At 40.8% G+C, this 9,658-nt stretch overlaps 1 protein-coding gene across 1 annotated transcript in view; it reads left to right on the top strand.

The window, feature by feature from the left end:
• The first annotated feature begins 3,346 nt into the window (after window positions 1-3,346).
• The window catches only part of LOC135536120 (uncharacterized), a 51,462-nt gene continuing 45,150 nt past the window's right edge, over window positions 3,347-9,658 (top strand). Inside the window, exon 1 of the mRNA XM_064962512.1 lies at window positions 3,347-3,431. The gene's annotated coding sequence lies outside the window, so the exon portion shown is untranslated. The remainder of the gene's footprint in view (window positions 3,432-9,658) is intronic.

Below are 9,658 nucleotides of genomic sequence, written 5' to 3'. Positions count from 1 at the left end.
GAGAGGGGGGGGAAAGGAAGGGAGATGAGAGATGGGAGAGGAGAAGGGAGAAAGAGAGAGAGGGGGGGAAGGGAAAAACACACGGTTAGTTTTAGACAGCTGTTGAGTATCATTCATGTATTCCAAGTTGACTCTCCTAATATTTTGTGACAGACTTGGTTATGTTCTGTATATTGGGACAGGGCTGAATCTGCTAGCTTCCACTAGTTAACATCCTGAGCCAGAGAACCACGGCCATATGCAGATTCTTTATTTTTATCCAGCCAACTCTGCCCACAGGATCAAATTGAGTTCGCTAGCTAAAACACATAGGTATCTAGCATGAGATTTGGTTGGGTTCCAACTCAGAGATTATGACACACCTAACATAGAGACATTAAACCAAACCTTCTATTAAGGGACCTAACATTGAGGCAGTAAACCAACCGTCGTATCCGGCCCTGTTGTGACCATTCTGAGAAATCATATGAAACCTCTTTGAATCACACCTTCATAATGCAGAATATATTACTTGTTTGCTGATAAGTACAACTTTAACTTCTCTAGAGCCTGTAAAGTATCAACTTTTTTCTCTCACTATTGTGACTGGTGTGATTAAATGTGTTCAGGCTGCTACAATATCATTGAGTTACACGGCTACTTTAGCCACAGCTTTTAAACGTTATAAAACAGCATTTAACATGAGGCAGACAGCTCTTACTTTTCTCCAGTGTGTCAGCAAGCTCCTTCTGGTTCATTTTCCTCAGGATGTGCAGTGTGATCTTCAGAGCCCCCTCTCTGGCACTGCTCTCCTGCTTCTCATCTTCAGCATCCACCACTTCCTTATCCTGCTTCTGACTCTCAAAGCCTTCTGGGAGTTCTGATCTCAGAATCCTCTTGAACCTCTTCAGCATCCACCACTTCCTGCTTCTGACTCTCAAAGCCTTGTGGGAGTTCTGATCTCAGAATCCTCTTGAACCTCTTCAGCATCCACCACTTCCTGCTTCTGACTCTCAAAGAGAACAGAGCTGCATATTCTATAAACTAAACTGGAGAGGACAGACCAGGATATTCTATAAACTAAACTGGAGAGAGAACGGAGCAGGATATTGTATTAACTAAACTGGAGAGAGGACAGACCAGGATATTCTATAAACTACACTGGAGAGAGAACAGAGCAGGATATTGTATTAACTAAACTGGAGAGGACAGACCAGGATATTCTATTAACTAAACTGGAGAGAGAACAGAGCAGGATATTCTATTAACTAAACTGGAGAGAGAACGGAGCAGGATATTGTATTAACTAAACTGGAGAGAGGACAGACCAGGATATTCTATAAACTAAACTGGAGAGAGAACAGAGATGCATATTCTATTAACTAAACTGGAGAGGACAGAGCAGGATATTCTATTAACTAAACTGGAGAGGACAGAGCAGGATATTCTATTAACTAAACTGGAGAGGACAGTAAAAGATGTTAAATGTCAGTCCGAAACTGAAAGTCACCCCAATAGAACTCCATTAGGTGGAGTCAGTGTCACTATCACATCATGATTTATTCTTACCACAACTGCAAGTTATTTTTGAAATGGACAGTACAGTATTGTATTTCAGAACAGTAATGTAAAAGACAGAACAGAGGGTGAATACTGAAGTAAGGGACAACTTGTGTTATTATTAGATGGGTGTTTGATGGAGTCATCATGTGTCACTCATGTGTCAAAACTGCATGTCTTTATGAGCCTGTTACAAACTAGTAAGTATATGTTTGATCAAGGAAGTATGTGTCTCCCATGGTGTGTGTGACTCTTTATAGTAGGTGCTGAGGGATCCAGTCTCTATCTCCTGTGGACACAGGTTCTGCAGACAGTGCATCACCAGATACTGGGAGAGACCTGCTCCTTCAGGAGACTATGACTGTCCTCAGTGTAGAAAGACATCCAGAACACTTCCTGTACTACGGCACCTGATTAAACCCAATGATGACAGATCTGGGATACCACACCATGATTTATTACCACAACTTCAAGTTGTTGTTGAAATGGAATGGAATAGTCCCAAAGGTGTAACGATCAGTGGAAATCAAGTTCACCTCAAATACTTACAATGCTGTGACCTTTACCCAAGTCTGGTATGAGGCTATGATTTCAGGGCCTTCAGAACATTCCATGTGATTTTCACAGAGAAAGGCAGAGCTCACCTGAAACAGGATACTTGTATCCTCATTAAAATGGGCCTTGTGTTTTTCCCCTTTTGTGTCAAATGTTAAATCCCTACTGTAACTATGGCAACTAGGACCAGGCATAATGAATTACTGTGTTGTTGTGTCTCTACAGCTGAACAACATGATGGAGGACCAGGCATAATGAATTACTGTGTTGTTGTGTCTCTACAGCTGAACAACATGATGGAGGACCAGGCATAATGAATTACTGTGTTGTTGTGTCTTTACAGCTGAACAACATGATGGAGGACCAGACATAATGAATTACTGTGTTGTTGTGTCTCTACAGCTGAACAACATGATGGAGGACCAGACATAATGAATTACTGTGTTGTTGTGTCTCTACAGCTGAACAACATGATGGAGGACCAGACATAATGAATTACTGTGTTGTTGCGTCTCTACAGCTGAACAACTCTTTCCATGATGGAGGACCAGGCATAATGAATTACTGTGTTGTTGTGTCTCTACAGCTGAACAACATGATGGAGGACCAGACATAATGAATTACTGTGTTGTTGTGTCTCTACAGCTGAACAACTCTTTCCATGATGGTCTTGTCATTGAACCATCCCAGAAGACCAAGGTGAGAATACAGCACTTAGAACATCATGTTGCCCAATACAATAGCCATGATAATAGCCTGGAAATAATACAATATAACCCCACTAAATAGAATTATAACAAACGTGGTATTGTCCATCCAGGTGTTATGTGGAGTGGCTGAGTGACTTGTTCTCTCTGCCCCCCAACAATGAGTCATAGCTGTTCTCCAACTGTAGTGGTGGAGTAGCTTAGTGTCTCTCCGTCCCCCAACAACAGAGTCATAGCTGTTCTCCAACTGTAGTGGTGGAGTAGCTTAGTGTCTCTCCCTCCCCCAACAATGAGCCATAGCTGTTCTCCAACTGTAGTGGTGGAGCCCGACACTGTATGTATCCTGAATCCTGAACAGATCAGTCAAGACAATAAGTGGCAGCTGAGTAGGTCAAAGGTTAATCTCGGTTAACACAGAACTAAAATCTTCAGTAATTTGTTAAATTATGTTTCCGTGTTGTAATTTGTCCACAAGAGATTAGCCAAAGGTAGGATACACAACACACACCCAGAGTCCAAAGATCAACCGCACCTAGAGCATAGATACAGACATCAGGAAGTTGCTCTCTAAGCAGAACGGGAAATATCTCAATGATTTAACATGTTCTGGTTGTGAATTCGGGCTAAGAGGTGAGATTATTGTGAAGTGTGTAGAGACATTAAATGTGTGGTGTAATTATAGTATAGTGAATGGAAGTAAAACACTCCTAACAGTCTATTTCTCCTGGGACAGACGCTAACTGGGGTTAGGCAAATCAAATTCAAAAACATATATTATAGTTCTACATTTCACATTTAGTATGAAAGATGTAGTTGTATCATATTAGTTCCACTGGAGTATAACAATCCTTGGTATATGGGCCACGTTACAATGCCCACCAAGTGGGTTAACCCTATTGGTGCCAATGGCATGATGTGTAGGGTGTTTGCTTTTCATGCCAGCGACCCGGGTTTGCTTCCGTGCCCCGCCGTTCGCTACATGGATGTCAGAAGGGGGATGGTGGCCGTGAGGCCATCAGAAGGCCTGGACGTGTGAGGGGGCTAAGTAGTGCCTTGCAGATCGAAAGGGGGCAGTATAGTGAGCCATGTTCCATGTTCCACTTCCCACCATCTGGGTTAACCCTATTGCGATGTGTAGGGTGTTTGCCTTTCTTGCAAGAGACCCGGGTTCACTTCCCAGCCCTGCTATTTGCTACAACATTAATAGCATTGGCTACCTGTTGAACAAGGAGACACAATAGAATTAGTTAAATTATTTTAGGATAATATCAGAGTTTGGAGATAAACAGTCCCCGTTTGAATCACTATGACAAGCATTTCCTTATTTCTCCAGAGCAGCAGGGGAATCTAGAGACTCAACCTTTGTATCCAATCACGTAGGTTTACAGCAGCTCGCAGTTGCAACTTCATTGCTAAAAAGTCAAACTGCTTTGGTTTAGATACATTTCGGTAGCAATCCGGGTTGGGCTCAATTCAGAATTTTGGAATTGACTCCCATTCAACTAATGAGAAAAGTTCCCTCTAATTGTATTCAGCATTGAGCAAATTTTAGGTCTGCTGAGCGCAAACTTGAATGCTGTGAAAATTCGGTGCAACTTCCGGAACATGTTTATTGTGAACACTGAGGCTGTACCCGCTTTAAGTTACAGTTTTAACAGTGGCCTACTATTGTAGCTTTAAGTTAGTTTTGACAGTGGCCAAGTAGCTTTAAGTTACAGTTTTAACAGTGGCCAAGTAGCTTTAAGTTACAGTTTTAACAGTGGCCAAGTAGCTTTAAGTTGCAGTTTAAACATTGACCAAGTAGCTTTAAGTTACAGTTTTAACAGTGGCCAAGTAGCTTTAAGTTGCAGTTTAAACATTGGCCAAGTAGCTTTAAGTTACAGCATTAACAGTGGCCAAGTAGATTTAAGTTACAGTTTTAACAGTGGCCAAGTAGCTTTAAGTTACAGTTTTAACAGTGGCCAAGTAGCTTTAAGTTGCAGTTTTAACAGTGGCCAAGTAGCTTTAAGTTACAGTTTTAACAGTGGCCAAGTAGCTTTAAGTTACAGTTTTAACAGTGGCCAAGTAGCTTTAAGTTACAGTTTTAACAGTGGCCAAGTAGCTTTAAGTTACAGTTTTAACAGTGGCCAAGTACCTTTAAGTTACAGTTTTAACAGTGGCCAAGTAGCTTTAAGTTACAGTTTTAACAGTGGCCAAGTAGCTTTAAGTTACAGTTTTAACAGTGGCCAAGTAGCTTTAAGTTACAGTTTTAACAGTGGCCAAGTAGCTTTAAGTTACAGTTTTAACAGTGGCCAAGTAGCTTTAAGTTACAGTTTTAACAGTGGCCAAGTAGCTTTAAGTTACAGTGTTAACAGTGGCCAAGTAGCTTTAAGTTACACTTTTAACAGTGGCCAAGTAGCTTTAAGTTACAGTTTTAACAGTGGCCAAGTAGCTTTAAGTTACAGTTTTAACAGTGGCCAAGTAGCTTTAAGTTGCAGTTTTAACAGTGGCCAAGTAGCTTTAAGTTACAGTTTTAACAGTGGCCAAGTAGCTTTAAGTTACAGTTTTAACAGTGGCCAAGTAGCTTTAAGTTACAGTTTTAACAGTGGCCAAGTAGCTTTAAGTTACACTTTTAACAGTGGCCAAGTAGCTTTAAGTTACAGTTTTAACAGTGGCCAAGTAGCTTTAAGTTACAGTTTTAACAGTGGCCAAGTAGCTTTAAGTTACAGTTTTAACAGTGGCCAAGTAGCTTTAAGTTACAGTTTTAACAGTGGCCAAGTAGCTTTAAGTTACAGTTTTAACAGTGGCCAAGTAGCTTTAAGTTACAGTTTTAACAGTGGCCAAGTAGCTTTAAGTTACACTTTTAACAGTGGCCAAGTAGCTTTAAGTTACAGTTTTAACAGTGGCCAAGTAGCTTTAAGTTACAGTTTTAACAGTGGCCAAGTAGCTTTAAGTTGCAGTTTTAACAGTGGCCAAGTAGCTTTAAGTTACAGTTTTAACAGTGGCCAAGTAGCTTTAAGTTACAGTTTTAACAGTGGCCAAGTAGCTTTAAGTTACAGTTTTAACAGTGGCCAAGTAGCTTTAAGTTACACTTTTAACAGTGGCCAAGTAGCTTTAAGTTACACTTTTAACAGTTGCCAAGTAGCTTTAAGTTGCAGTTTTAACAGTGGCCAAGTAGGCTGCTGTGGCTATTTGATCATAATGTAAGCCTACCAGGGTGGCATACCATCAAAAACGACAGGAAAAATGCATCCCATAACATAAGCATGCTGAAAGTTTGTTGTTAATTTGTTTACAGAGAAAGCATTGTGTTTGGTAAAACGACAGCTTACTTAGAGATGGTAGCAGGCTAACAGGTCTGCTGTTAGAACCAGTAATGGCCGATTTCACAGTCTTGGGTAGCGTTATGACTGTGGCTTCCCTCCAGGCCTGAGGAAAACCACTATCCTCTAGGCTCAGGTTAAAGATCTGACAGATAGTAATGGTCATAGAGTCAGCTACCATCCTCAGTAGCTTTCCGTCTAAGTTGTCAATGCCAGGAGGTTTGTCATTATTGATCGATAACAAAAAAAATCCACTCCTCCCACACGAACTTGACAAAATTAGTTTTTTAATGCATGAGTACGACGGCTCAGAGTATGGGCCTGAGTTGTGCCTGTCAATCCTATAGAATCCTACTCTGATGCACTCTGCCTACAAAATCTGCCTACAAAAATGTTCAAATAACTATTTTAACCGTAGCGCTTAGAATAGCCAATTCTATTTCCACCAACCATTTCATTTGTATGTCTTCAGGATCAACTTGAGGATTAAACTAATGCAGTCTGGGAAATATTGTATTTTCCCTATATTGAAGAAAATGTGAGGGTAGCCTAGTGGTTAGAGTGTTGGACTAGTAATTGGAAGGTTGCAAGTTCGAATCCCAGAGCTGACAAGGTACAAATCTGTCGTTCTGCCCCTGAACAGGAAGTTAACCCACTGTTCCTAGGCCGTGAAAATAAGATTTTTTTCTGAACTGACTTGCCTAGTAAAATAAAATAAAAATTAGAACTTAAAATATTCACATACAGCTTTCCTTGATCATTCATTTGAAGTTTGTCCTGAAAATATTTTGCTTCAACAATATTTTATATGCATGTACAGTATAACGACATGTTTAATGTTTTATGGCAAGATGTATATTTGTATAGACTATGTAACGGATGTGAAACGGCTAGCTTAGTTAGCGGTGGTTCGCGCTATTCACCTAAAATGGAATAGAAGAGGCATTTGAATTTAATTTGACAGTATTCAATTGTATTTCCTTTCATTTAAATAAAATAATTGGAATTTATGAGGTACACTGAATTGAGCCCAACCCTGATTTCAACATCAGGAAAATACGTACTTACAACGTCCGTATTTTCTATGTTCATTCAGAACTGAAAATTAATCTGATTTTAACGTCGAAAAGTTCATTTTTGGTTCGCTTTTAAAGTTGAACAAACGTATTTTAGCACCGGGCAAACCTGTGTGGAGCTGACACGGAGCTAGACAGACACTGAGAGGAAGATTGGTAGAGAGACACGAGCATTCACCTCTTTCCGCGGCTATGCCAAACTCGTGTTTCTATAAGTAATTCAAAGGCTCTGTAGAGTGACTGTATAGCCTAATAAGGCATATTATGCCGCCTAAATGCTCAATTTATAGGCATGTTGTTGAAGTGCTGTTGTGGAAATGCTTAGCGCTCCTGTCAGCCTGGAGCGTGTCACAAATGCCTCACAATTGATTTCTGAAATGCCAGGCTGTAGCCTTGAAATAAGTATAATACAGCCTAAATAATAAATGTTCGTAAGCAACCTGGCTGCTCCTGGGTGATTTAGAGTTGGTATGATGTTTAATAGCAGCCTGTTGAAATGTCGAACATCAGTTGATGGTGACAGAATCACACATTGCTTTAAGCAAAGTTCTGTAATGAAACAGCAGGGAGCAGGTCTCGAACCCTCGCCTTTCGAGCCCGAGGTCCGGCGCGCAATCGATGATTTCCGTGCAGATAAACCCAGGGTCGTTACAGTACTTTTTGTATATACTATAAAATGTTGAGCAGCCTCTGAATATCATAGACAAACCAAAGATATCCCATATCGGCCACGTCTTTCGCCAGTATTTTACAGCTTGTTTCTTGTCTAAAGCATTGCAGTTAGAGGTCGTTATAGATTGCTTTATATAATCAGCCATTTACTTTCACAAAAGACACAATATCCCCCCATTTCGAGCCCTGGTTTGAACTTAACACAAAGTTCTTCACTGACACAGGTATTTAAGGAGTGCATGGCTACGAGGGCTGAATAGGGGACACAGGGTTACCCAGATGTACCGCTCAAACCAAATCCCCTTTCCAGAAATGACTGCGAGAACACGGTTAATTATAATAACTTATTTATATTCAGAGCAAGATGTAAAATGGAACTGTTGAATTATATGCAATGTCTAAATCTGGCTTCTCTACGGCCTTCTCTCTGCTATCTGCATGGTCAATCATCAACCCTCACGGTGGGGACAGACAGCACATCTGAGTATGGAGCGCAGTTCACAATGCATGTAGACCTATCATCTCATGGTAACTTTTTTTCTTGTGACAAGTAGCCTATACTACAGTAATATAAGGACGGAATACGAGTCTAATTTAAACATCTGCTTTTCGGGGGTCACATGTTGTATTGTAAAGATACGTTTGTTATATTTATTGCAGCTTAAATATCATTGATTTAAATCAGTGCACAGGCCACTCTCAACACTCTGTCGCAGTATTTCTCTCTCTCCATCAATTCCATTCAAATTGCATCTAAAATATATTGAACAAAAATATAAATGCAACATGCAACAATTTCAAAGATTTTACTGCGTTACCTTTCATATAAGGAAATCAGTCAATTGAAATAAATGGATTATACACCCCCAGGAAGAATATGACACTTTTAAAACATTTTCTGACAAGCTTAGATGGTAATTTTCACGTTTTCATAATGTTCGGGAATTATGTATACTAAGGCGTTTATGGATTTTGTGGTCGACCTGAGCTGCAACAGATTTCCATGACGGTTTTCACATGTTGCTACCAACCTTATTATAACGCCAAAAGGAAATATTTGTTAACAAAAACATTTGTTCTCACATATTAGTGTTATTTAATACTGTAAATGATAGGAATGAGTGATTTTGGGGCGGCAGGGTAGCCTAGCGGTTAGAGCGTTCGACTAGAAACCGGAAGGTTGCGAGTTCAAACCCCCAAGCTGACAAGGTACAAATCTGTCGTTCTGCCCCTGAACAGGCAGTTAACCCACTGTTCCCAGGCTGTCGTTGAAAATAAGAATTTGTTCTTAACTGACTTGCATGGTAAAATGTAAAAAAAATAATAGTCTTTTAGTAAGGAAATGCCCCCCAGTGCCTATGCGCCATGACCGGGGCCCATAGGGCAGCGTACAATTGTCCCAGTGCCATATTCAGGGTAGGAGAGGGTTTGGCCGGGGGCTTTTCTTGTCTCACCTTTGGCTCACCATGCTCTAGCGACTCATTGTGGCAGGCCAGGTGCATGCAAGCTGACTTCAGTCTAACATGGTTTGCTCTGACACATTAGTGTGGCTGACTTTTGGTTTAAGGGAACAGTGTTAAGAAGTCGGCAGCCAGGCGGGTCCCAACGTTTAACCTTCGCCTCTACGAGCCCATTGAGGAGTCGTAACTATCAATGGGAGAAAATGGGGTTAAAATAGAACTCACAGGTAGTTTGAAAGAAGAGCGAACACACAGTGGTGGTAGGCTATAGCAGGGTTTCCCAAACTCGGTCCTGGGGGCACTTTTCTTTTTACCCAGGTTGGACAACCATCGCTGTAGCTCGGCCA

The sequence above is a fragment of the Oncorhynchus masou genome, unplaced genomic scaffold (assembly GCF_036934945.1).
Source record: "Oncorhynchus masou masou isolate Uvic2021 unplaced genomic scaffold, UVic_Omas_1.1 unplaced_scaffold_560, whole genome shotgun sequence".
Taxonomy (NCBI): domain Eukaryota; kingdom Metazoa; phylum Chordata; class Actinopteri; order Salmoniformes; family Salmonidae; genus Oncorhynchus; species Oncorhynchus masou.
This window is presented reverse-complemented; position numbering and strand designations above follow the sequence as displayed.